The following is a 27,904-nucleotide window of genomic DNA, read 5'->3' as shown; positions in this document are numbered from 1 at the left end:
ATGTTGATAACACCCCTATAACTTCAGTACCCAAAGCACAGTGCTTAGGGGTAATAATATTCTTCTCTCTCAGTCATTCCTCACATTCACTCCCTAACCAGCTCCAGTCATCTCCAACTCAAAAACATATTGTAATGATCGCTGCTGCAGCAGGCATTGCTGGAAGTAGTAGTGCTGCAGCTCAGGTAGTTCTCATCTCTTTACATGCAAGCTGCATAGCTTTGTCTGCCTTTCCCTGCTGTCAGCTTGTGACTGATTATCATTCACCTGTGTGGGAGTCTGCATGTCTGCTCCCATTGGATGACCTCAGTATAAAGATCTGCTTCCTGCAGGGTTTCCTTGGGTTTTCATAGCTTCAGTTTAAGCTTGTCTTGCTGTCGCTTCAGCCCCCGATCGTGTTTCTTGTTCTAAAAGATACTTTGCTGGTTTTGCATCATATATTGGTTCATTGCCCATATATATGCATACCAGCACGTTTATTATTTTCCTTGTATTCGTGTTACATTGATACATCAGTGTCGCTGATGTATACGTACACAAACTGTTTATATCCTGTGTGCAGTTAGTCAGCTTTCCAGCATGTTTTGGTAGTTTGCGCGTACCGTGAGCACCCGTGCTGAGCTAGTATCCTGCTCCTGGTCCTGTTCGTGGATTGCGTTCATCTCTGCGAGGAGATAACGAATCCTTCTGAATCCTGTCCTGTTACCGTTTGTGGATTGCGTTCATCTCTGCGAAGAGATAGCGAATCCTTCTGAGTCCTGTCCCCTGTATTACTCCAGTCCTAGTCAGCGTTCCTGCTTATGTCATATATCGGTTCATTGCCGATATATACATATGTTAGTCAGACGTTACAAATAGTTTCATTGATAGCTGTAATTGTAATACGCTAGGAAAACATACTTATTGTATATTTATCTGTGTTACGTTCATCTATCTTGATCCTGCTATTTCCTGACTATCCTGTCCTGTCTTTGTGAGGCACGCCATCGCCGCAATGCATTGGCTGCCTCATTCCAGTCTGTGTTATTGTGGACGCTTGCTGTCACTAAGTAGTGGCTTGTTTAGCAAGCGTTCATTCTGTTTACCTGTCCTGATCTCCTCAGTTCTGGTTTGTGCGCTCAGCGCTGCTTTGCGCTGAGACGTTATCGCAAAAGTATTGTTTGTGGCTGTCGGATCTGCACCGGCTCTGTGCGCCACAAATCTCCTATTGGAGTCAGTCCTCCCCTCCACTATACTAGGGATAGCCTGTTTCCTTGTGCTAGTGTGTGTACCTCCTCCACGTCAGCTCATGCGTTGCATGCTGACTGTGGAGAATACACCACCAAGCCTTACATTATGAAAACCCCATTACCAATCCCCATTGTGGGGGGGATTCCCAGAAAGTATGACACTGTTAATTATGGTTCCTGTTCCTTTAAGAAATTTGAAGAACTTAACTCTGAAACAGAAAATGAGTTTTTCTCTGAATGTGCCAGGTTCCTGGCCAATCCCGATCTCCAAGCGACTCCTGTTTCAACCTGGGCACTCCAACTAAGTTATATTTTGTTTAAAGGGGAATTATTCCAGTGGGCATTTGATGTTCTCAATCATTCCGATTTGAAAGAGAGACCGCTGGAATTTCTAGCGTTTGTGATCCATAACTGGTTGCGCATAGATCCATTGCCTTTTCCCCTTAATGAACTCCTGGCAGCAGGCCAATCAGCTTCTCCTTCAATTGCTTGCAAAAATGTTCAGCAAGCAGAAAGTGTTACTGATAATTTTTCTGCAGCCTTGAATAAATCACCAAAAACAGCAGGGTCTAAGGCAAAACGCAAACGTTCTAAGAAACGTGTCCGATCTGCAGAGTCGTTATCCTTAGCGACTGAGACCTATAATGAGATTCTGCCATTAACAGATAATGAAATGCAATTGTCTTTCAGGGGAGTTAAATGGACTTATGAAACTACTAATGAACTTTTCTCCCTGGCTAGGGAAAATAAAGATTTTTGTTTAAAAGAATTATCTGAGTATGATTATGAGGAGATATTACAGAGTATTGAACAAATCAACTTATTTGTGAAGCAAGGAAAGTTTGCATACACTACAGTTCAGCACTTGCTACAGGTATTGGAGATTCTTAGGAATAAGGAATCTGCCAATCACCTGCTAATTAACCCAATATATGTCCCTGCTACAATCATATCTGCAAACCATGATCTGCCTGTTAAGTATGCTTGGAATCTTCCATTTGAGAAAGGAGAGCTGGAAGCTCTGGTCAATGAATGGAAGAATGATTCAAGTTCATTTTGTCAATTTTACAGTGCAAAAAGTGAATTAGTATTGAATGCATGCATTAAGTCTGCCTATAACCTAATAAAAACTGGTGTGTGTGAGTATGACTTTGTGGCTCCATTAATTGATGTGTGGGAACTGATTTTGGATGATTTTTATGTGACTCCGAATTCGCAAATTTGGCGTTCTGACCCGCCTGCTTCAGCACCTTTGGCTGATTCAGCAGGTGATTCGGAGCTCTTTTTGTGTGAAATTGAAGTTCCTGCCATTCCACCCTGTACCATGGATAACTCAGTGTTACTTACCAGTAAAACAGAAGCCACTGATACATTCTTAACCTTGCCCTGCGCAAATTTCTCAGCAGAGAATCCAGAGGTCCTGCTGACTTCCGAGTCCAGCCGAGCCAGTACTCATGACTCTTTGTTCAGTGAAACAGACACCAGAAAAATCTTGCCTGCATCTGCAAACACTTCTGCAGAAATTACCTGTGTTAATAAAGTTCAACTCCTGTCTGATCCAGCAGATGCCAATAGATGCACTACATCAGTTTCCGAGTCCCAGCAATCCTGTCTAGAAACCTCAGAACCCCAGCATCTGAATTTTCCAATTTTACAAATGAATGGTGATTCAGATGCGCAAACATTGTGTCTTGATCTTCCTGTTTCTACACCTCGCTCTAGTTTCGTGAATAGCTCAGAGCATCTGCTATGTGAACCTGAAATCGCAGAATTATTACCTTGTTCAGAAAATATTCCAGTAAATTTGCCCTGTACCATGAATTGTGCAGTAGATCTCTCCAATGAAACTCAGGTCACAGAATCATTATGCTGTCCAGCAGGTGCTTCCATGGTTTTGCCCTGCAATATGGACTGTTCAGTGATCCTGTCCAGTGAAGCTGTGGTCGCAGAGTCTTATGCTTCACCCAGTACTTTGGATACTTCAGACCCTCTAGCAGAGGAGTCTGAGGCACTGCTTACCTCAGTTGGTGTTGCAGTAATATTCACTTGTCTAGCAGCTGTTTTGGAATTACAGTCTGCTCTAATAAAACTTGATGAATTTCTGCCCAGCAAAGCAGAAGCCATTGAAATATTGTCCTCGTCAGCAAGTGTGTTAGATACCTTGCCCTGTACACAGTCTGATTTAACCAATGTTGTTGAGTCCCTCTCCAGTGTTGTAACAGCCGAGGAACTCCAGCCCTGTCCTCTGAATGTTTCAGAAGTCTTGCCCTGTAACATGGATAATTCTGATTCTCTGGTCAAAATAATAGAAATCTCAGAATTTCAGTCCGGTCTGATGAGTGTTCCTGAAACCCAGCCCTGTATCCTGAAAGATTCTGGTTCTCTGGCCGCTGTGGCAGAGGTTCCAGAGTCCCCTTCCTGTCCAGGGAATTCCTCAGTTTTGCCTAGTCCGGTGGGGGCTGCTGCAATACTGACTTGTTCTGCAGCGCCTCATGAGCTCCAATCCAGTGTATTAGATGAGTCTCAGTCCAGTCCAGAGGTAGTTGTGGAGTCCCTATCTGGTTCAGTGCATACATCAGAAGATTTGTCCTGTCTTGTTAGTGCCCCTGAATCTGATTTGTTACTGACTTTGCTGGAATCAGCGACATCTAAGTCTGATCCTGCATTCTCGTGTAAAAGTCCAGTAGTTGCGAAGTCTAGTCATGATGATTTTTTTTTGGCCAGTCCTGGTTTTGGTCCTGTCTTGGCTGACCCTGAGGCTCACAGTTCCTTGACATGCCCAGAGGTTTCTCTTGTGCCAGTGTGCCCAGATGTTCTTTGTATGCCAGAATGCCCAAGTGTGTCTAAGGTGTTAGCGTGCTCTGATGCTTCCTTAGTAGGAACATGTTCTGATGTTGCCAGTCTGCCTGCATGCCCAGAGATGGTTCTGGTCCCTGAAAGCCCTGATATTGATGTTTGTCCTTGTGGCCCTGACTCAGGAATTGCCCTAGGTTCCATAGGGGTTCTTGATAGTTCTCCATGTGAGCCTAAGGGGCGTTCTGACCTATGGGGATCTCTTTGGAGCTTCAAGGTGTTCTGGGAGGTCTCTGAGAAAACTTGTCCTGGTGCCTTGGACTGGTTCAACAGTGGGTTTTGTGTTGGTAAAGACAGTCCCGGTGGGCATTGCAAAGGCTTTGGCGTTTTTGAACGGTTCCTGGAAGGCGGTGGGTTTCGCTCAGGGAGTTTCGGAGGGCTTTCTTCTGGAAATCATGGTTCTGATGGGTGTCACACTGGGGCTTGTAGTACTGATGGGCATGGTTCTGTAGGTTCTGGTTCTGATGGGTCCAGTCTTGTGGGGACTGATTCTGGAATTCGGTCTTGCCGGGCTGTCCCGGTCATCATGAATTATCAGTCAGACTGTTTTGTTGGGAATTTCAGTTTTGAAAAGCGTCTGGAATCCGCTTTTAAGGGCGGGGGTACTGGAATGATCGCTGCTGCAGCAGGCATTGCTGGAAGTAGTAGTGCTGCAGCTCAGGTAGTTCTCATCTCTTTACATGCAAGCTGCATAGCTTTGTCTGCCTTTCCCTGCTGTCAGCTTGTGACTGATTATCATTCACCTGTGTGGGAGTCTGCATGTCTGCTCCCATTGGATGACCTCAGTATAAAGATCTGCTTCCTGCAGGGTTTCCTTGGGTTTTCATAGCTTCAGTTTAAGCTTGTCTTGCTGTCGCTTCAGCCCCCGATCGTGTTTCTTGTTCTAAAAGATACTTTGCTGGTTTTGCATCATATATTGGTTCATTGCCCATATATATGCATACCAGCATGTTTATTATTTTCCTTGTATTCGTGTTACGTTGATACATCAGTGTCGCTGATGTATACGTACACGAACTGTTTATATCCTGTGTGCAGTTAGTCAGCTTTCCAGCACGTTTTGGTAGTTTGCGCGTACCGTGAGCACCCGTGCTGAGCTAGTATCCTGCTCCTGGTCCTGTTCGTGGATTGCGTTCATCTCTGCGAGGAGATAACGAATCCTTCTGAATCCTGTCCTGTTACCGTTTGTGGATTGCGTTCATCTCTGCGAAGAGATAGCTAATCCTTCTGAATCCTGTTCTGTTACTGTTTGTGGATTGCGTTCATCTCTGCGAAGAGATAACGAATCCTTCTGAATCCTGTCCTGTTACCGTTTGTGGATTGTGTTCATCTCTGCGAAGAGATAGCGAATCCTTCTGAGTCCTGTCCCCTGTATTACTCCAGTCCTAGTCAGCGTTCCTGCTTATGTCATATATCGGTTCATTGCCGATATATACATATGTTAGTCAGACGTTACAAATAGTTTCATTGATAGCTGTAATTGTAATACGCTAGGAAAACATACTTATTGTATATTTATCTGTGTTACGTTCATCTATCTTGATCCTGCTATTTCCTGACTATCCTGTCCTTTCTTTGTGAGGCACGCCATCGCCGCAATGCATTGGCTGCCTCATTCCAGTCTGTGTTATTGTGGACGCTTGCTGTCACTAAGTAGTGGCTTGTTTAGCAAGCGTTCATTCTGTTTACCTGTCCTGATCTCCTCAGTTCTGGTTTGTGCGCTCAGCGCTACTTTGCGCTGAGACGTTATCGCAAAAGTATTGTTTGTGGCTGTCGGATCTGCACCGGCTCTGTGCGCCACAAATCTCCTATTGGAGTCAGTCCTCCCCTCCACTATACTAGGGATAGCCTGTTTCCTTGTGCTAGTGTGTGTACCTCCTCCACGTCAGCTCATGCGTTGCATGCTGACTGTGGAGAATACACCACCAAGCCTTACACATATCCTGCATCCGACCATTTTTCACTTAGGACACTACTAAAATGTTAGAACATGCTCTTATTATATCTTTCTTGGACTATTGTAATATATTGCTAGGTGGACTACCAATGAACCGACTGGCACCCCTCCAATCTGTACTGAACTCGGCTGCTCGTCTCATTCATCTCTCTTCTCGGTCTTCCTCTGCTGCTCCTCTCTGTCAAGCTCTTCATTGGCTGCCAATTACCGAGAGGATCAATTTTAAACTCTTAACCCTAACCTACAAAGCTCTCCACACTCTCTCTCCCCTGTACATCTCCTCACTGGTTTCAAGATACCAACCCAACCGCAATCTCAGATCTGCACAGGAGCTTCTTTTGTCCTCCTCTAGAATTACCTCCTCGCATTCACGTATACAAGACTTCTCATGTGTCTCACCTCTCCTCTGGAATTCCCTTCCACAGCACATCCGTCACTCTCCAAACTTTGAACTCTTTACATGCTCCCTTAAAACTCACTTTTTCTGACAAGCACATGCTCTAACTTAGGCCACTCCCCTTCAACCTCAAGTTTTACCCCTTACTAGACAACCTAAACAGGCACTGCCCCCCCCCCCCCCCCATACCTTTAGATTGTAAGCTCTCAAGGGCAGGGCTCTCTCACCCTTATGAGTCTTGGATTTTGTTGTTCATTTCATAGCTCACACTCTGTTATACATTTTATTCATCATGTTACATCTGTAATTGCAGTTCTGTATTTTGTACCAGAGTCCATATTTGATGTATATCATTGTCTGCATCATTATGTAACCCTTGTTTGTTTTCCTACTTTGTACAGAACCACAGAATATGTTGGCACTTTATAAATCAATAATAATTGCTGTTATGTAAATAATTTCCACAAATGGTATGATGGATTATAGATTGCAATGAGCAAAAATTATCACTGTAAAGGACATTTGAAGGAAGAGGGATATGGAGGCTGCCATATTTATTTCCTTTTAAGCAATACTAGTTGCCTGGCTATCCTGCTGATCCTCTGCCTCTAATACTTTTAGCCGTAGACCCTGAACATGCATGCAGCATAGTGTTGGGCGAACAGTGTTCGCCACTGTTCGGGTTCTGCAGAACATCACCCTGTTCGGGTGATGTTCGGGTTCGGCCGAACACCTGATGGTGTTCGGCCAAACTGTTCGGCCATATGGCCGAACTAAGAGCGCATGGCCGAACGTTACCCGAACGTTCGGCTAGCGCTGTGATTGGCCGAACGGGTCACGTGTAGTGTTGGGCGAACATCTAGATGTTCGGGTTCGGGCCGAACATGGCCGAACTCCGAACATAATGGAAGTCAATGGGGACCCGAACTTTCGTGCTTTGTAAAGCCTCCTTACATGCTACATACCCCAAATTTACAGGGTATGTGCACCTTGGGAGTGGGTACAAGAGGAAAAAAAAATTTAGCAAAAAGAGCTTATAGTTTTTGAGAAAATCGATTTTAAAGTTTCAAAGGGAAAACTGTCTTTTAAATGCGGGAAATGTCTGTTTTCTTTGCACAGGTAACATGCTTTTTGTCGGCATGCAGTCATAAATGTAATACATATAAGAGGTTCCAGGAAAAGGGACCGGTAACGCTAACCCAGCAGCAGCACACGTGATGGAACAAGAGGAGGGTGGCGCAGGAGGAGAAGGCCACGCTTTGAGACACAACAACCCAGGCCTTGCATGAGGACAAGAAGCGTGCGGATAGCAATTTGCATTTTGTCGCCATGCAGTCATAAATGTAATACAGATGAGAGGTTCAATAAACAGGGACCGGAAACGCTAACCCATCACAGATGTTCATTGTTCATGTTACTTGGTTGGGGTCCGGGAGTGTTGCGTAGTCGTTTCCAATCCAGGATTGATTCATTTTAATTTGAGTCAGACGGTCTGCATTTTCTGTGGAGAGGCGGATACGCCGCCGATCTGTGACGATGCCTCCGGCAGCACTGAAACAGCGTTCCGACATAACGCTGGCTGCCGGGCAAGCTAGCACCTCTATTGCGTACATTGCCAGTTTGTGCCAGGTGTCTAGCTTCGATACCCAATAGTTGAAGGGTGCAGATGGATTGTTCAACACAGCTACGCCATCTGACATGTAGTCCTTGACCATCTTCTCCAGGCGATCGGTGTTGGAGGTGGATCTGCACGCTTGCTGTTCTGTGTGCTGCTGCATGGGTGTCAGAAAATTTTCCCACTCCAAGGACACTGCCGATACCATTCCCTTTTGGGCACTAGCTGCGGCTTGTTTTGTTTGCTGCCCTCCTGGTCGTCCTGGGTTTGCGGAAGTCAGTCTGTCGGCGTACAACTGGCTAGAGGAGGGGGAGGATGTCAATCTCCTCTCTAAAGTCTCCACAAGGGCCTGCTGGTATTCTTCCATTTTGACCTGTCTGGCTCTTTCTTCAAGCAGTTTTGGAACATTGTGTTTGTACCGTGGATCCAGAAGGGGATAAACCCAGTAATTGGTGTTGTCCAGAATGCGCACAATGCGTGGGTCGCGTTCAATGCAGTCCTAGGCCGAAGAGGTCATAGCCTAGGGTCCCAAAACCTGTTTATTGGGCAATTTCAATGGTGGCGAGTCTGACGTACATAAATCGCAGCAATGGCCGTTAGCAACGTCTGAATCTCACGAAATGTCTCATGCAGGTAGAAGACATATTGTTAGACTTGGGCTCCAAAGATGGGTTCCCTACATCTCTGCAAACCAGAGTTACAGGGCTCCAAATTTGGTAAAATCCCCCATAGGCTTTCATTGGGCCTCCTATTTACAGTTCCAAAATCTCACATCTTTTCAAAGGGCAATTACTCAGCAGTGGCAAATTTTCTAGCATTGTAGGGACCCTTAGGGGGAACATGACTGGTGAGTTTCGGGCCCCTAGGCCGAAGAGGTCATAGCCTAGGGTCACAAAAACCTGTTTATTGGGGCTATTTCAATGGTAGTGATGGTGACGTACATAAATCGCAGCAATGGCCGTTAGCAAAGTCTGAATCTCACGAAATGTCTCATGCAGGTAGAAGACATATTGTTAGACTTGGATTCCAAAGATGGGGTCCCTACATCTCTGCAAACCAGAGTTACAGGGGTCCAAAATTGGTAAAATCCCCCATAGGATTTCATTGGCTCCCTATTTCACTTTCCAAAATCTCACATCTTTTCAAAGGGCAATGGCTCAGCAGTACCAAATTTTCTAGCATTGTAGGGACCCTTAGGGGGAACATGAATGGTGAGTTTCGGGCCCCTAGGCCAAAGAGGTCATAGCCTAGGGTCACAAAAACCTGTTTATTGGGGCTATTTCAATGGTAGTGATGGTGACGTACATAAATCGCAGCAATGGCCGTTAGCAAAGTCTGAATCTCACGAAATGTCTCATGCAGGTAGAAGACATATTGTTAGACTTGGATTCCAAAGATGGGGTCCCTACATCTCTGCAAACCAGAGTTACAGGGGTCCAAAATTGGTAAAATCCCCCATAGGATTTCATTGGCTCCCTATTTCACTTTCCAAAATCTCACATCTTTTCAAAGGGCAATGGCTCAGCAGTACCAAATTTTCTAGCATTGTAGGGACCCTTAGGGGGATCATGACTGGTGAGTTTTGCCACTGCTGAGCCATTGCCCTTTGAAATGGTGTGAGATTTTGGAACGGTAAATAGGAGGCCCAATGAAAGCCTATGGGGGATTTTACCAATTTTGGACCCCTGTAACTCTGGTTTGCAGAGATGTAGGGACCCCATCTTTGGAATCTAAGTCTAACAATATGTCTTCTACCTGCATGAGACATTTCGTGAGATTTAGACGTTGCTAACGGCCATGGCTGAGATTTATGTACGCCACCATCACTACCATTGAAATAGCCCAAATAAACAGGTTTTTGTGACCCTAGGCTATGACCTCTTCGGCCTAGGGGCCCGAAACTCACCAGTCATGTTCCCCCTAAGGGTCCCTACAATGCTAGAAAATTTGGTACTGCTGAGCCATTGCCCTTTGAAAAGATGTGAGATTTTGGAAAGTGAAATAGGGAGCCAATGAAATCCTATGGGGGATTTTACCAATTTTGGACCCCTGCAACTCTGGTTTGCAGAGATGTAGGGACCCCATCTTTGGAATCCAAGTCTAACAATATGTCTTCTACCTGCATGAGACATTTCGTGAGATTCAGACTTTGCTAACGGCCATTGCTGCGATTTATGTACGTCACCATCACTACCATTGAAATAGCCCCAATAAACAGGTTTTTGTGACCCTAGGCTATGACCTCTTCGGCCTAGGGGCCCGAAACTCACCAGTCATGTTCCCCCTAAGGGTCCCTACAATGCTAGAAAATTTGGTACTGCTGAGCCATTGCCCTTTGAAAAGATGTGAGATTTTGGAAAGTGAAATAGGGAGCCAATGAAATCCTATGGGGGATTTTACCAATTTTGGACCCCTGTAACTCTGGTTTGCAGAGATGTAGGGACCCCATCTTTGGAATCCAAGTCTAACAATATGTCTTCTACCTGCATGAGACATTTCGTGAGATTCAGACTTTGCTAACGGCCATTGCTGCGATTTATGTACGTCACCATCACTACCATTGAAATAGCCCCAATAAACAGGTTTTTGTGACCCTAGGCTATGACCTCTTCGGCCTAGGGGCCCGAAACTCACCAGTCATGTTCCCCCTAAGGGTCCCTACAATGCTAGAAAATTTGGTACTGTTGAGCCATTGCCCTTTGAAAAGATGTGAGATTTTGGAAAGTGAAATAGGGAGCCAATGAAATCCTATGGGGGATTTTACCAATTTTGGACCCCTGTAACTCTGGTTTGCAGAGATGTAGGGACCCCATCTTTGGAATCCAAGTCTAACAATATGTCTTCTACCTGCATGAGACATTTCGTGAGATTCAGACTTTGCTAACGGCCATTGCTGCGATTTTTGTACGTCACCATCACTACCATTGAAATAGCCCCAATAAACAGGTTTTTGTGACCCTAGGCTATGACCTCTTCGGCCTAGGGGCCCGAAACTCACCAGTCATGTTCCCCCTAAGGGTCCCTACAATGCTAGAAAATTTGCCACTGCTGAGTAATTGCCCTTTGAAAAGATGTGAGATTTTGGAACTGTAAATAGGAGGCCCAATGAAAGCCTATGGGGGATTTTACCAAATTTGGAGCCCTGTAACTCTGGTTTGCAGAGATGTAGGGAACCCATCTTTGGAGCCCAAGTCTAACAATATGTCTTCTACCTGCATGAGACATTTCGTGAGATTCAGACGTTGCTAACGGCCATTGCTGCGATTTATGTACGTCAGACTCGCCACCATTGAAATTGCCCAATAAACAGGTTTTGTGACCCTAGGCTATGACCTCTTCGGCCTAGGACTGCATTGAACGCGACCCACGCATTGTGCGCATTCTGGACAACACCAATTACTGGGTTTATACCCTTCTGGATCCACGGTACAAACACAATGTTCCAAAACTGCTTGAAGAAAGAGCCAGACAGGTCAAAATGGAAGAATACCAGCAGGCCCTTGTGGAGACTTTAGAGAGGAGATTGACATCCTCTCCCTCCTCTAGCCAGTTGTACGCCGACAGACTGACTTCCGCAAACCCAGGACGACCAGGAGGGCAGCAAACAACACAAGCCGCAGCTAGTGCCCAAAAAGGAATGGTATCGGCAGTGTCCTTGGAGTGGGAAAATTTTCTGACACCCATGCAGCAGCACACAGAACAGCAAGCGTGCAGATCCACCTCCAACACCGATCGCCTGGAGAAGATGGTCAAGGACTACATGTCAGATGGCGTAGCTGTGTTGAACAATCCATCTGCACCCTTCAACTATTGGGTATGGAAGCTAGACACCTGGCACAAACTGGCAATGTACGCAATAGAGGTGCTGGCTTGCCCGGCAGCCAGCGTTATGTCGGAACGCTGTTTCAGTGCTGCCGGAGGCATCGTCACAGATCGGCGGCGTATCCGCCTCTCCACAGAAAATGCAGACCGTCTGACTCAAATTAAAATGAATCAATCCTGGATTGGAAACGACTACGCAACACTCCCGGACCCCAACCAAGTAACATGAACAATGAACATCTGTGATGGGTTAGCGTTTCCGGTCCCTGTTTATTGAACCTCTCATCTGTATTACATTTATGACTGCATGGCGACAAAATGCAAATTGCTATCCGCACGCTTCTTGTCCTCATGCAAGGCCTGGGTTGTTGTGTCTCAAAGCGTGGCCTTCTCCTCCTGCGCCACCCTCCTCTTGTTCCATCACGTGTGCTGCTGCTGGGTTAGCGTTACCGGTCCCTTTTCCTGGAACCTCTTATATGTATTACATTTATGACTGCATGCCGACAAAAAGCATGTTACCTGTGCAAAGAAAACAGACATTTCCCGCATTTAAAAGACAGTTTTCCCTTTGAAACTTTAAAATCGATTTTCTCAAAAACTATAAGCTCTTTTTGCTAATTTTTTTTTTCCTCTTGTACCCACTCCCAAGGTGCACATACCCTGTAAATTTGGGGTATGTAGCATGTAAGGAGGCTTTACAAAGCACAAAGTTCGGGTCCCCATTGACTTCCATTATGTTCGGAGTTCGGGTCGAACACCCGAACATCGCGGCCATGTTCGGCCTGTTCGGCCCGAACCCGAACATCTAGATGTTCGCCCAACACTAATGCAGCACATCAGGTGTTTCTGACATTATTGTCAGATCTGACAAAATCAGCTGCACGCTTGTATTGTTTAAAAGGAAATAAATATGGCTGCCTACAAATCCCTCTCACTTCAGTTGTCCTTTAACACTACTCTTGTAAAGCTGTAGATCGATTTTATCTGTTTATTTATTTTTCTCTGTTAAATTGAATCCAGGGAATTTACAGCTGCATAAAGAAAACAAACAATCATTTCTGAACAATACCTTATTTTCCAAATATCCAAGGGGTCCGTGGCATTTCTTCTAGTAAAAAAAAAAACAACCTCTCTGCTTTCGAGTGATGCAAAGCGAGCCAGCCTCAGCTTGTTCCGTAGCCCCTCCCTGGTATGAGCCAGCACCTGTAGTGTACAATCCTCCTCCCTTCCTTAATGTAATTAACTGCTAACACCTGCTACACAGCTGAAGGAGATACCGTATATATACTGTATGTTTAGCACTAAAGAAGTACTTCAAGCACCATTTAAAGCTCTTAAAGTGGAAACCTGTGGAAACTTCTTTGCTTGTAGGTCTTCACTTCTCCCACTTTCTTTTTTGTGCATATATAATTAATCACTTGACCACTGAGGAGTTTTTCCCCTTTAGGACCAGAGCAATTTTCACCTTTCAGCGCTCCTCCCTTTGTTTCGCCAATAACTTAATCACTACTAATCACACTGAAATTATCTATATCTTTTTTTTTTTCCACCAATGAGGCTTTTTTGTGTTTTGTGAATTATTTTATTCTAAATGCATTTTAATGGGAATAATAAGACAAAAATGGGAAAAAGTCATTATTTCTCAGTTTTTGACCATTATAATTTAAAAATAAAACTGCTGTGGATAAAAGGCACACAGTTGCCCATTTGTCCCGGTTATTGCAACGTTATTGTATGGCGCCAATATTTTGTTTGGAAATAAACGTGCTTTTTTTCATTTTACGTCATCACTAATTACAAGTCCATAGTTAAATAATAACAGTAATATACCCTCTTGACATATTTATTAAAAAAGATCAGTCCCTGAGGTAACTAATTAAGTATTTTTTTTAAATTGTCACTTTTTTGTTTTATGCAGAAACATTTTTGTGTGTGGGAGAAAAAGAGTTAATTGTAAATGTGCGATAAGTGTGGGCCTTTTTATTAAAATATATGTATGTAGGTGTAATTTTACTATTTGGCCACAAGATGTCCTTGCACATTATTTTCTATTGGGGCTCCTTCACACCTAGGGCGTTTTGCATTTTTTTTAGGCGTCAGCGATTTTCAAAATCGCCTTAAAAGCGCTTGTGCAATGATTCCCTATGAGAGTGTTCACATCTGAGCGGTTCGTTTCCGATCCACTCAGCAAAGCGCTGCCTGTACCATTTTTGGGGCAATTTCCCTATAATGGCAGGTATAGGGAAATCGCAAAATGCTTGAAAAAGCGCTTGGTATAGAGATTTTCCCAGCACTTTTAAGAATAAATACATTGTATTTATTTTTTTCCGGGTTAAAGAGTACACTTCCTGACTTACATCAGCAAGAAGTTTTAAATCAGGATGATACCATTTATTGGCTAACTAGAAAGAATAAGCAAGATTTTGGCCTTGCAGCCTTCGTCGTGCTTAAAACCTGTTTGCATCAGGAAGTGAAAAAACAAATCGGTCTGCAAAAGTGATTTGAAAGATCTTTATACAAAATCACAGCACATAGGTAAGCGCTGGGAGGGGCAAAAAAAGCACAAAAATCGAAAATCGCTGCCTTCAGCAATTTCAAATTTTAGATGTGAACAAAGCCTAAGCATACTATAAGTACACAAACAGGAAGTAATGCGTGGATGTGTTATTTCCTTAGATGACAGGCATCTCATTGTTGCCTGCATTCATTGACACAGGGACTTAGATCAATGAATGGGAACTGCACTCCCTTTCACTGATCTCCCTACTGACCGGCGACGATGTGGACGAGTGCAGGAGACAGCAGGGAGCGCACACAGCACCCCTGGAACGGGAACAGTCCTCCCGCAGGGCATAGATATACTGCCTGAAAAACAACAAGTGGTTAATATGTGTGTGAATATTTAATGGGACTTACCAAGCAAATACCATGCATTTTGGCATACATGTGAAAAAAGCACATGTTGCTGGTGCAGGTCAGCAGTGGTAAATGTATTTATATTCTAGTACTTCATCCAAATAGTAAAATATTGGTTATATTTACCGATCATTTACAATTACTTAACTTCTCCCTACTCTCACACAGAACCCTCCCCTGCTGGTGCCTAACCTTAACTTTCCCACCCCTGGTGTTGCCTAACACTTAACCTCCTCCCTGGTGGTGCCTAACACTTACCCTCCTCCTGGTAGTGCCTAAACTTAACTTTCCCACCCCTGGTGGTGCTTAACCCCTAACCTCCTCCCTGGAAGTGCCTAACACTTAACCTCCTCCCTGGTAGTGCCTAACACTTAACCTCCTCCCTGGTGGTGCCTAACACTTACCCTCCTCCCTGGAAGTGCCTAACACTTAACCTCCTCCCTGGTAGTGCCTAACACTTAACCTCCTCCCTGGTAGTGCCTAACACTTAACCTCCTCCCTGGTAGTGCCTAACACTTAACCTCCTCCCTGGTAGTGCCTAACACTTAACCTCCTCCCTGGTAGTGCCTAACACTCTTAACCTCCTCCCTGGTGGTGCCTAACACTTAACCTCCTCCCTGGTGGTGCCTAACACTTAACCTCCTCCCTGGTAGTGCCTAACACTTAACCTCCTCCCTAGTAGTGCCTAACACTTAACCTCCTCCCTGGTAGTGCCTAACACTTAACCTCCTCCCTGGTAGTGCCTAACATTTAACCTCCCACCTGGTAGTGCCTAACACTTAATCTCCTCCCTGGTGGTGCCTAACACTTAAAGAGGAACTTTAGTGAAAATAACATACCAAATTAAATTGCTTATTTTTTACAATATTCATTTACAGATTGTTTAGTCAGTGTTTGCCGATTGTAAAATATTTCCTCTCCCTGATTTACATTCTGTCATTCATCACTGGTGGTGACATATTTAGCTCTGCCAGGTGATATGTACAGAATGCTTGTTACTGAGAGTTCTATGCACAGAGGGAGATACTGCTTGCATGGCAGTTGGAAAAAGCTGTTATTCCCCACAATGCAGAGAGGTTCACAGATAGAAAACTGTTAGGACTATGGTCATGACATCACACTGTGGGTTAGAGAAGGCCCGAACAGTTCGCTTGGGGGACAGTATCCAACAAATTTCTGTGAACTGTGAACATATGGCATTTGACCTCCCCTCTATACATCATCATGAAGCCAAACTTTAACCCCTTACCTCTCAGTCAGCAGACACATGGCAGCCAATCAGCTAGCACCCCCTCCTTAACCCCACCGCCCTATAAAAAAGCAGTAGTGGTGGCCATACTGGATTCATTCTCTGCTGGCTTCTGAATGTTAGAGAGAGCAGGGTCAGACTTGCTGCAGATACAGTAGGTAGGTAGAGAATTAGCTAGGCCTGTGTTCTTGTTCCTCACTTGCTGTAAAAGCACCCCAAACAGGCCTTTTGATGGCTAGCACATCGGTCTCCTGTGTTTTATTTGTGTGTGACATTCCACAGCCCACTGACACCCAGAGCTGTATGCATATATCTGCTATTGTTGTTGCCTCATTAAGTTGCACACTCAGAACCATTTCAGTGTATTGTTATTTCACTGTATTCTGATAGTACTATTGCATTTCTCTGTGTGTAACACTCCACAGCCCACTGACACCCAGAGCTGTGCATAATGTGATTTCTGCCCTTTAGGGATTAAATCACGACTTTGCTTCAAGTCCGTAATTTTTGGTGGGACTTTTGGCATGGATCCCCCTCCAACATGCCACAGTCCAGGTGTTAGACCTTTTGGGGGCTCTCTCTTCCACTCATCTATCGAGACCTCGCTGAAGCTACTACATCGGGTCTACTACACCCCAAAGAGACTCCATATGTTTAACTCTCTCTTCTCACCTCTATGTTTTCGCAATTGCTCTCAACCTGCTGATATATGGCATGTATGGTGGTCTTGTCCTAGAGCACAAACCTTTTGGAGGGGCATCTGGAATAAAACCAAACTGATTTTACATATACAAAATGATCTAGACCCCTCAGTGCTTTTACTAGGTAACAGACCCAGCCAATTTAAATATCCTGTTCACAAATTAGTGCAATTTATAGCGTCACAAGCAAAAAGACACTTGGCGGCTCAGTGGAAGAGGGAGTCCCTTCATGTAGAGACAGTTTTTAATGAGCTTAATAAGACAATGGTGTCGGAACAAATCCGGGCCAAAATTTTCGATAACATGGAGATCTTCTTTAAAATCTGGGACCCATGGATTGAATGGCAGGCGAACATGGGTCTATCACACGTCTTGCATTCATTTTAATATAATTGTCGGGATCTAGGAGTCTAATAGAACTGTGGAGTTCTGGTTTGTGGGGTGATGTGTGGCGGGGCGGGACGAATTCTCTTTTTATCATTAAGCTATTCCTAGGAGGTTAGCCCATCCCTAAAGGTGTGCACTGTTTACCTGTTTTAAGCATCAACTCAACTTAAATCCCCTTCTCCCCGGGACCCCTTTCAGGTCCCTTGACCCTTCCTTCCACCATACCCTTTTCCACTGGTAGGCACCATTGACATGAAGTGGAATCCCCACCTATGGTGCCACCTTTTATCCCACTACCCTTCCCTCCCCCTCTCTCCCTCCTCTCCCTTACCCCTTAAGAAGTTCTACATTATGTTTCATGTGCTTCTGTATTGTCTACCTCTCTATCTAAACTTAGACTTTAGTATTGGCCCGGATAATACAGACTCAATGTGAATGTTATCAACCTTAAAAGTTTCATGTGAAATTCCCCACATGTGGGGCATATGTATAATACTCTGTATTTCATGCTTTTTGAATTTAAATAAACACCCTTGGAACGAAATAACTTTTCCATCACTTTTGTGGCCAGAAACATTCTTTGTAGGTTTTAAAATTCGCCTGCTCATTGAAGTCTATGGAGGTTTGTTGGGTTCACCTGTTCGTGAAACATTTTGGGAACTTCACGTTCGCTATTCGCGAATGGAAAATTCTATGTTCGCGACATCTCTACTGTGGGATGGGGTTCACCACAATATCAGCCACACAAATCCCCCTGTTAATGTATTTGAATAAAGGTAAAGATTCCCTGTAGGAAAGGGGGTATCAGCCACTGATTGGGATGAAGTTCAATCCTGGGTTAAAGTTCCTATTTAACCTCCCACCTGACGATGCCTAACCCTTAAAGGGACTCCGAGCTCTGGCTAAAATAAAAATGTTCACTTACCAGGGGCTTTCTGCAGCCCAGTGGTGGTCGGGACGTCCCACGCCGGGCTCCTGGCTCTTCTCCCCACGGCTGTCCATATAGGGCTGAGCGGCAGCTCCCCGGGCGACACTGGCCTAGTGTCGGGGCTCCTTCTTCCGCAAACCTCATCAATGACGTCGCACGCCGGCCGCCTTGCGTCATCACGGCGGCCGGCGTGACAGCACGGCGCATGCGCGATTAAATCGCGCATGCACCGTACTGTCACGTCGGCCGCCGTGATGACGCGAGGCGGCCGGCGTGCAACGTCATTGATGAGGTTTGCGGAAGAAGGAGCCCCGACACTAGGCCAGTGTCACCCGGGGAGCCGCCGATCTGCCCTATATGGACAGCGGTGGGGAGAAGAGCCAGGAGGCCGGCGTGGGACGTCCCGACCAGCACTGGGCTGCAGAAAGACCCTGGTAAGTGAACATTTTTATTTTAGCCAGAGCTCGGAGTCCCTTTAACCCCCGGAGGGCAACTAACCTTACAACCCCCCCTTCACAGTGGGCAGCAAACCTTAACCTACCACTACCCTCCTGCACCTAAACTGAACTCTCCCCTTAAAACATGTCCTGTTTAACCTCTTGAGGACCACAGTGCTAAACCCCCTTAAAGACCAGGCCATATTTAGTAAAATTGGCCACTGCAGCTTTAAGGCCACCTGCAGGGCCGCACAACACAGGACACAAGTGATTCCCCCCTTCCTTTTCTCCCCACCAACAGAGCTCACTGTTGGTGGGGTCTAATCGCTCCCCAGTTGTTTGTTTGTTTGCTTGTTACAGATATTTATTCCTATTTATTTTTATTAAATAAACGTATTTTCTTTTTTTTCCCCCTCACCCTCCCGCCCATCCCCCGCCAACCAATTACGGCGATCGGCTGTCATAGGCTTCAGCCTATGACAGCCGATCGCTCTCTGGTGCCCCAGTGGGACAGCCGTGTCACACGGCTGACCCCATTACAGCGCTGCAGTGGATCGCAGCGCTGTACTTCGTAAAAAGACGGCTCGGAGACCGAAGGCGGGGCGGAGCTCCGCCCCCAAGCAGGTGATGCCCGCGCATCTCCTACAATAGCCGGCCCCAGGACTTGACGCCAATTGGCGTTAGGCGGTCCTGGGGCCTTTTGAGAGGTCTTTTGTGCAAACCAAAAAAAATGTTGATTCGGGTAATACCTTTAATGGTTTATTTCAAGCTTTTGAAACATTGAGTTTCTTCTTCAGGAATTATACATAATTGGATCAGAACCACAAAAAAAGTGAAAGTAACATACAGAGACCTATACTGTATATGATTCTGCAGGCCTAATCTGACATCCTGTTGCTCAGTTTCAGCCCAAACAGTTTACTTAGCCCTCACCCAGAGAGAAGCGCTGATGTGTTAAAAAGTTTGTCAGTCTGTGTGTGTGAAGCAGAGCACTGTCAAGTAAAACTATCCAGACATGAAATGTACGTCTGCAAGGACAAGGGCCAAATTCTGGTAAGATTCTTGCGTAATCATGAACCCAGGCTTTCTGTTCAAGCCTTTGTTTATAGTCTGAAATATTTTCATATTACATAACTTGTATTCAGAAGTCTGCCTTTCTTTCCCTGAGTTGAAATTTCCCCTTAGTAAATTTTGAGTTCTTTGTGCTGTGGGCAGTGGCGTAACAATAGGGGCTACAGCACCTGCATCCGCGGGGGGGCCTGGGACCCCTCTGGGCCTGCCCAGGGCCATTTTGGGGGGCAGGAGGGGTCACAGCATGAGGGGAGAGCATGGCCACCTACATTGGCAGGGAGGGGCCACTCCCCCCCCTCACCCCGGGCTCTCCCCTCAGCTGTTTCCCTCCAGCATCAATCAATGGCAGCAGTGGCGGGCAGGAACACCTACATCGATGCATTCCACGTGCCGGAGGTTCCGCTCTCTAAGTGTCTGATGCTACTTCCTGTTTATCAGGAAGTAGCGTGAGGCACTTAGAAATCAGATCTCTGTGGTAGAACACATGGAAGTATGTGTTCCTGCCCGCCGTTGCTGCCAATGATTGATGCTGGAGAAGAAGCGTTAAGGGGAGAGCCCAAGGTTGGGGTGTGGGGTGCCCCGCTCCCCGCTGATGTAGGTGGCCATGCTCTACCCTCATGCTGCAACCCCTTCTGCCCCCCAAAACGGACCTGAGCCGATCGGGGGGGGGGGGGCATCCACATTTTTGCAGGGGGGACCTGTGATTTATAGTTACGCCCCTGGCTGTGGGCATGTTCGTTAAAAAGCAATCCTGTTGGGGTGTCCTTCCTTTTGTGTTTCCCTGTGTAGTGGTGCATACTTAGCCTCTTTTGTAAAGTTTGATTAGATTTCCCAATGTGTAGAACTCTGTCTGGGTATTTTGTGCACTTAATCTCATACACTACGTTGGATGATGTTCATGTGTATACTCCCCAGATGTGGTAAGCGCCGGTAGAATTTGGTATTTGCAAGCTGTCTGCGTATAGTATGTGGCAGCAATTTTACATCTCTTCTGCCCACAGGGAAATGTGTCCTTATTTTCAGGTTGGAGTAGGGAACTCCTGACCAAGAGTTTTCTTAGGTTTGCCAGATATCTGTAGGCCAGGAGCGGTAATTCTGGGAAGATTTATCTAAGACTGTTGTCCTTGTGCAGTGAGAGTGAGAGTTGTAGTTCCCAGAATTTTTCCTGTCTTTCTCCTATTTGCTAGTGGTATGTTACTACTAGGGGTACTCTGTTAAATTGCTATTTCCCACTGTACTGTAGGACTGGGTACCTCTGTGGCCCTATGAATTTGGTCCCTTATAGTCTGGGGTCTTTAACACCTGTTTAGAAAGATGCTTCTGAGGATGTAAAGTTGAAGGTCCCTTTCTCCAGTGCCTGAACAAATGCAGTTATAGCACAGGGTCTGGCTGAGGATGACTGCTTTCTTGGTGTGCGGTGGGTGCTCGTTGGCTTCGGAAAAACAGTAGTCTGGAGCCAATTGTTTTTTACCTGGATGGTGGTGTCCAGAAAATGTATGTGGGAACTGGAGTGGCTCATTTTTAGCTTGATGGTGGGGTAAAATGTGTTAAAATTCCCGTGGAACTGGAGAGGTTGTTCCTCATTCCCATTCCAGATTACAAGGATGTCATCAGTGAAGCGGTAATAGCAGAGGATCTTGTGGGTGCAGGATGATAGAAAATCATTTTCCAACTTTCCCACGAACAGGTTAGCAAATTGGGGTGTAAAGCGGGTCCCATGCTGGTTCCCAACCTTTGCAGGTAAACTTCCTGGCCAAAGATGAAATAATTGTGGGTGAGGATGAACCTCATGAGAGGCATCACTGATTCTGTGGGAAGATGGCACTGCATCAGAAAGTGTTTGCAAGCTGCGATGCCATCCTCATGTGGGATATTTGTGTTTAGCGCTTCTACATCCATGGTAGCTAGGATGGTCCCTCTCTGGTAGTGGGTCGACAGCCTCCAGTTTCCTTAGTAGGTCTGTGGTATCCTGTATGCAACTTTCCATGTTCCTCACAATGGGCTTTAGCATGCTGTCAAGCCATCCCAAGATATTTTCCATATGCGTGCCAATGCTTGAAACTTTTGGTCGCCCCGGGTTGCCCTCTTTTTGTATCTTGGGCAACATATAGAATGTACCCACATGAGGCTTTACTGGTATCAATCTTAGTAGGTGTGATGTGGCTAGAAGTTGTTTTATGAGAGACCTAAGTTCCTTTCTGTATTTAGTGGTGTGATCTCGATTCAGCTGTTCATAGAGGCAGGTGTGTTCAGGAGTTGTCTTTTTTGCCTCCTTTATATAGTCAGTGTTATTCCATTATTACACACTCCCTTTGTCAGCTGGTTTTATGGCGATGTCCTTGTTGCTCCTTAGAGTCCTTATAGTCTTCCTGTCGTGAGGGGAAAGGAACTGCTGTTCCAGCCATTGCTTATTCAGAATGGAAGTTTCCACCCGGTTTCTGCAATTTTTAATGTTTTTACCCAGCCCTCAGTTCCCTCCCACTGGGGTCCACGGTGAATCTTTCTCTGGTGTGTTATGGTTCCCTTGTGATGTGTTCTGGTTTGGTTGTGTTGGGCCTTTTCCTGAAAAATTTGACACATTTTCCGGAAAAATTCCTCCATGTCTCAGCACTATTTAACTTGATAAGAACTTTCAGGATGCACGGTCACTTAATTGGCAATCGTCAGGGGCGTTTCTAGGGTCCTCGGAGATGGGGGGCACCAGGTGGGGAGGTATATGCGGGGCGCCGCGGCAAAAAATGGGCATGGCCATGAGGTGAGTGGGCGTGGCCATGGGTGGGGCCAAATGTACATGAACTTAGCAGCGGTGTAAGCTACAGCTAACGGGCCTGCCCATCGAAATATTGGATGGAGCCCCCTGTCCTTTATTTAGATAATTTACAATCAGTATAGGCATAGATCAAAGATGTATACGCACATACAATTTTGATTGGTCAATCACTGACCCCCAATTTTACCACCCCCGTGCAGTAAGTGGGCCAACAGACAATGAATTTTATGAACAGAGCTAAATTGGATAATCAAAATTGTATGTGTGTACCAGGCTTTACAGCTAATACTGTACATACTGAAAGTAGCAGGCGATCAGCATACAATACAGCTGGTTTACAATCAGTAAAGGCACAGAGTAACACCTTACACTGTACACACTGGAGGTAGATCAACACACAGTGCAGGCACTAGAGAACAGCGTATACTGTACATACTGTAGGCAGCAGAATTCAGCACACTGCAGCTAGCGTGCCAAAAATATGAGGATCACGTTGTGCTGCACGCTTATCGCGCCGCACCGAAAAATAGGTGGGCCATGGACTAGAATGTAGGTGTGGTAACGGGTGGAGACAAATTTACATGAACCTAGCAATGGTGGGACATTAGATTAGGACAGTGGTGGTGAACCTTTTGGAGGCCGAGTGCCCAAACTGCAACCCAAAAGTCACTTATCTATCGCAAAGTGGCAACAGCAATTTAAACTAAATACTGTACAAACGTTTTAACTCATACATGAACATTATAGAAAATCCAAGTTGAAAATAAACTGTGAAGATAAATAATTTCATCCATCCTACTCCTGAAAAATGTATTCAATTTTTTAGAACCTCCCAGTTTTATTTTCTGTTTTAAAAAGCTAAAAAGGTACGTTTAATGCTATTGTCTCATATGATAAGGATTCAGCTTTTCCCATAGTCTTGCAGTTAGCAATCATGTGACCCCCAACAAGACAAATTCAGCAATCATGAGGCCCCCGACAAGACAAATTCAGCAATCGTGAGGCCCCCGACATGACTAATTCAGCAATCGTGAGGCCCCGACATGACAAATTCAGCAATCGTGAGGCCCCCGACATGACAAATTCAGCAATCGTGAGGCCCCCGACATGACAAATTCAGCAATCGTGAGGCCCCCAACATGACAAATTCAGCAATCATGAGGCCCCCAACATGACAAATTCAGCAATCATGAGGCCCCCAACAAATCATGAGGCCCCCAAGAAGACAAATTCAGCAATCATGAGGCCTCCAACAAATCATGAGGCCCCCAACAAGACAAATTCAGCAATCTTGAGGCCCCCAACAAATCATAAGGCTCCCAACAAGACAAATTCAGCAGTCATGAGGCACATAAATAGACAGCATTTCACATAAATAGGCAGAATGCCCCCTTAATATGGTAGCCCCCCAAGTTAGGTAGTGAGTGACAGGGACCCCCAGGTTAGCTAGTGAGTGACAGGCACCTCCAGTTAGGTAGTGAGTGACAGGGACCCCCGTTAGATAGTGAGTGACAGGGACCCCCATTAGATAGTGAGTGACAGGGACCTCCGTTAGATAGTGAGTGACGGGGACCCCCGTTTGATAGTGACAGGGACGCCTGTTAGATAGTGACAGGGATCCCAGTTAGAGAGTGACAGGGACCCCAGTTAGAGAGTGACAGGGACCCCAGTTAGAGAGTGACAGGGACCCCAGTTAGTGAGTGACAGGGACCCCAGTTAGTGAGTGACAGGGACCCCCGTTAGATAGGGAGTGACAGGGACCCCCATTAGATAGTGAGTGACAGGGACCCCCGTTAGATAGTGAGTGACAGGGACCCCAGTTAGTGAGTGACAGGGACCCCCGTTAGCTAGTGAGTGACAGGGACACCCGCTGAAAGGTGAAATTTGCACTGTTCTTGAGAAAAAACCTGTAGCGGTTAACTAGTTAAATGATAATTATAAAAAAAGTCTCATTGTGGGTTGAAGCGTTGCGAACATCTGCTCAGGGATAGGAAGCAGTGTAGAAGTCGCATTAGAACTTACAACCAATGTAAGTCAATGGCCTCATTCACATCAAAATGTTTTGTTTACATGCGGGTAAAAAAATAGAACCTGCTGCATAATGTTGCACACCACTTTTTTCAATAAATTAACTACTGTGGAAAATCACACTCACTATGAATTGACATTTAGGAAAATGTCAATTCATCAAGGCTGTTACCACATGGCAAACTGAAATCATCACACAGTGAGGTAGCTTACCGATTTGTGAGGTAAACACCTTCAACATATGTCAGTTCATGAAGATCAGAACATGCAGTAAGGCCCAGGAACATGTTAATTACCAGCAGCTTTTATCTGTCGAAAACCAGCTTTGAATGCCTTCCATGTGGATATCCCCATTACCAACAAGAGCAGAGAGCCAATAGGTACCGCCCCTGTCTCCTGCAAGTCCTACTGATCGGATGTTGAGAAGTTGCAAAGGCTTCTCGGGAGGAACAAGCTTTTCTACCCCCCAGGCAGGGGAGCAGAGAGAACGGGAGGAACAAGCTTTTCTACCCCCCAGGCAGGGGAGCAGAAAGAAAGGAACAAAAGAGGTTTCCCATGCCTCACTTCAGACATTTAACCTTTTAGGTTCCTGTTTGAAGAGCAAAGAGAAGCAAGTGGGGAAATCACCTAAGCATGGCATGTGTAAATGTGTATTGGAAGTTCATGTAAGCTGTGGCAATAAAATAAAATGTTAAGAAAGACTAAAAGACAGATTGAAAGCGGGCAGAGGCAGTATAACAAACATGTACATTCTAAAGGAATGTCAGGAGGAGGGATACTCACAAATTCGAATTAAATGCGAATAGGGTTATTCGAATTTCATCCTGCTAATTGCAGCACCTGTGCGGGTGGGCGAGGGGGGGTTAATGTTACCCATCAGCCATCTGGTTCCCTCGTCCCTCGGCGCCTCCCACGCTGCGTTCCAATCTGGCGTCACGTGACTATACACTTCTTCCTTCAACCCGGATGGAGGAAGAGTTTGTAATCACGTGACCGCTGGATTGGAACGCAGCGCGGGAGGCGCCGAGGGATGAGCAAACCAGACGGCTGATGGGTAAGATTAACCCCCCTCGCCCACCCGCACAGGTGCTGCAATTAGCAGGATGAAATTCGAATAACCCTATTCGAATTTCATCCGAATTCGAAATTGTGAGCATCCCTGGTCGGGATGCCTCTTACTATTGTATTGCCCTCACTGCAGGGAACAGCTTGTAACAACACAGAGACAGCTCCAACTACCAAGCAACTAGTATTTCCCTCTGTACATATGGATATCTATAAAACGAAAAGCAACCTTTTGGTCTATCGTATTGTTAGGGGGTGTGGTTATAATGACAGTTGGTGCAGCCTGTTTTTTTTTCATGTCTTCCAGTAGTAAAGATGATTATGTGCAGGCTGATTGTGGATCAAACAACATGAACAAATTACATGCTGAATATCAATAATTTCTTAATCTCTCTCTCTCTTCTATTTTTTTACTTCTCATTTTGCAATGTATTGATTTATTTTTCCCCTTTTCACTAAAGCTCCTCTGTAAGTATAAGTCAATGCTTTAACCACTTAATGACCGCCTAACGCTGATAGGCGTCGGCGGGTCGCCTTTCCATGCCAGTTCACGGAGGCTGTCTCCGTGAACAGCCGGAGAGCCGCCGATCGCGGCTCGCCAGCGAACTGTAAACAGGCGGGGAAGAAATCCCCGCTGTTTACATCACACGGCGCTGCCCATGGAGGGAAAGGGAGGTAAGGGGAAGGAGGGAGCGCCGAAAACGCTGCGGAGTGGGGATTTGAAGAGCCTCCCCCCCCCCCCGCAGATCACAAACAGCCGGGGGCGATCATACCCCCCCAGCAGGACATCCCCTTAGTGGGGAAAAAAGGGGGGAAGTCTGATCGCCAAGGCTCAATCCTGATCGGTGCTGCGGGCTGGAGAGCCCACGCAGCACCGATCACTGCAGAAAGCCCTGGTCCTTAAGTGGTTAAAGTAAAGTCTTTGAAAACTTGACAGCAATGACTGAGCACATCATGAAAGCATAAAAAAACCAAAGCTTACATTAAGTGAAATGTGCATGTTACAATGGGCTCAATTCACTAAACGTTTTCAGTGGTGATGATATTATCATTTCCAGGGCATTTGCTCATTTGTATATGATTTATGACCGAGGTGAATTCGCTAAGCTGTTTATTTTTCATTTTGCCACCTGCGGTGGTAAAATAAAGACCATTCTTAAAATACAGACAGCATTCATAAATTACAGACAAAATTCATAAATTACATATGATATTCATAAATTACATATGATATTCATAAATGACAGATGAAATTCATAAAATAAAGCATGTGTGTCAATTCACTAATGCTCTGTCAAGTGCTAATAATAATAATCCAAACATTTGTATAGCGCTTTTCTCCTGTGGGACTCAAAGCGCTCAAGAGCTGCAGCCACTGAGACACGCTCAAGAGGCCACCCTGCGGTGATAGGGAGTCTTGCCTTGAACTCTTTAGTGAGTAGGTACTGAAAGGGCCCTGACACACCAAAAGAATGACTCCATTAACTTACATTAAAATCAAGGTAAAATTACAGCAAAAGAGGCGTTTAAAAAAAAAAAAAAAAAACACCCACAAAACGCTATTTGGTGTGTCAGGGTCCTAAACCTGTTCTAATTTATCACCACTCTCAACTTGTTCTTATTTTACCTCACCTGTGGAGAGAGAGAATAGTTATATGGAAATTAAACCTTTTGAGCATGTTTTGTACATTTTTAGAAGGCTGCAGAGAAGGTGGCAGAGAAGGAGAAGGGTCTGTGTAACTTCTACAAGAATATTTCCACCAAGGACAGCTCTGAGGACTGGGGGTGTTTTTGAGATTTTTTAAGCGCTGGCGATTTTCAAAATCGCCCCGAAAGCGCTTGTGCAATGTTTCTCTATGACAAAGTTCACATCTGAGCGGTTTGTTTCCGATGCGCTCAGATAACTGGTGCATGGGCCACTTTTGAGGCAATTCCGTCCCAATGGAAGGTATAGGAAAAATGCGAAATGCTCACAAAATCGCTTTGTGCAGCTATTGCGTTCGCGTTTTTAAGAATAAATACATCGCATTTATTCTTTTCCGGGTCAAAGAGTTCACTTCCTGACTTGCGTCAGGGAGTGAATTAAAAAAACATTCTGGAAAAGGGCTTAGAAAAGTGCTTTTAACAAAACCGCATCGCCCACCCAAGCATCGGGAGAGGGGAAAAAAAATCACCTCTAAAAAAGCCCAACGCAGACGGACACGCGAGTGGAATGCAATGGGAACAAAGCCTTAAAGATTATAGTGATGTTCATCCAATTACTGCAGATCCCCGCAGGGCGACAGTCTGAATGAGTATGTATGAATCTGTAGGGCCTGAGCACACCGCTGCAATGCTGATCAAATTTCAGCAACAAAGCTCAGCATGCGATATGCAGTGAAATCAGAAAGTGCATAAACAGCCCTGTCTGATGGGCACACTGATGCTCTGCAAATGTATTCAGCTTGAAAATTGACCAATCAAATTCAACCTCGGTAGG

The 27,904-nt window shown here is 45.4% G+C and overlaps 1 protein-coding gene across 2 annotated transcripts in view; it reads right to left on the bottom strand.

Moving 5' to 3' along the window:
• Nucleotides 1–27,904, bottom strand: part of LOC137517731 (aquaporin-4-like) — a 114,337-nt gene that overhangs the window by 30,209 nt on the left and 56,224 nt on the right. The window contains exon 1 of one of the 2 annotated variants that reach the window (XM_068234764.1): nt 12,943–12,977. The exons of the other annotated variant lie outside the window; for it this stretch is intronic. The gene's annotated coding sequence lies outside the window, so the exon portion shown is untranslated. Of the gene's footprint in view, nt 1–12,942; nt 12,978–27,904 lie in introns of those variants that run through there. 2 annotated transcript variants of the gene reach the window in all.

Source organism: Hyperolius riggenbachi, chromosome 5, assembly GCF_040937935.1.
Source record: "Hyperolius riggenbachi isolate aHypRig1 chromosome 5, aHypRig1.pri, whole genome shotgun sequence".
Classification (NCBI taxonomy): Eukaryota; Metazoa; Chordata; class Amphibia; order Anura; family Hyperoliidae; genus Hyperolius; species Hyperolius riggenbachi.
Note: the sequence above shows the minus strand (reverse complement) of the source record. Positions and strands in the feature narration are given on the sequence as shown.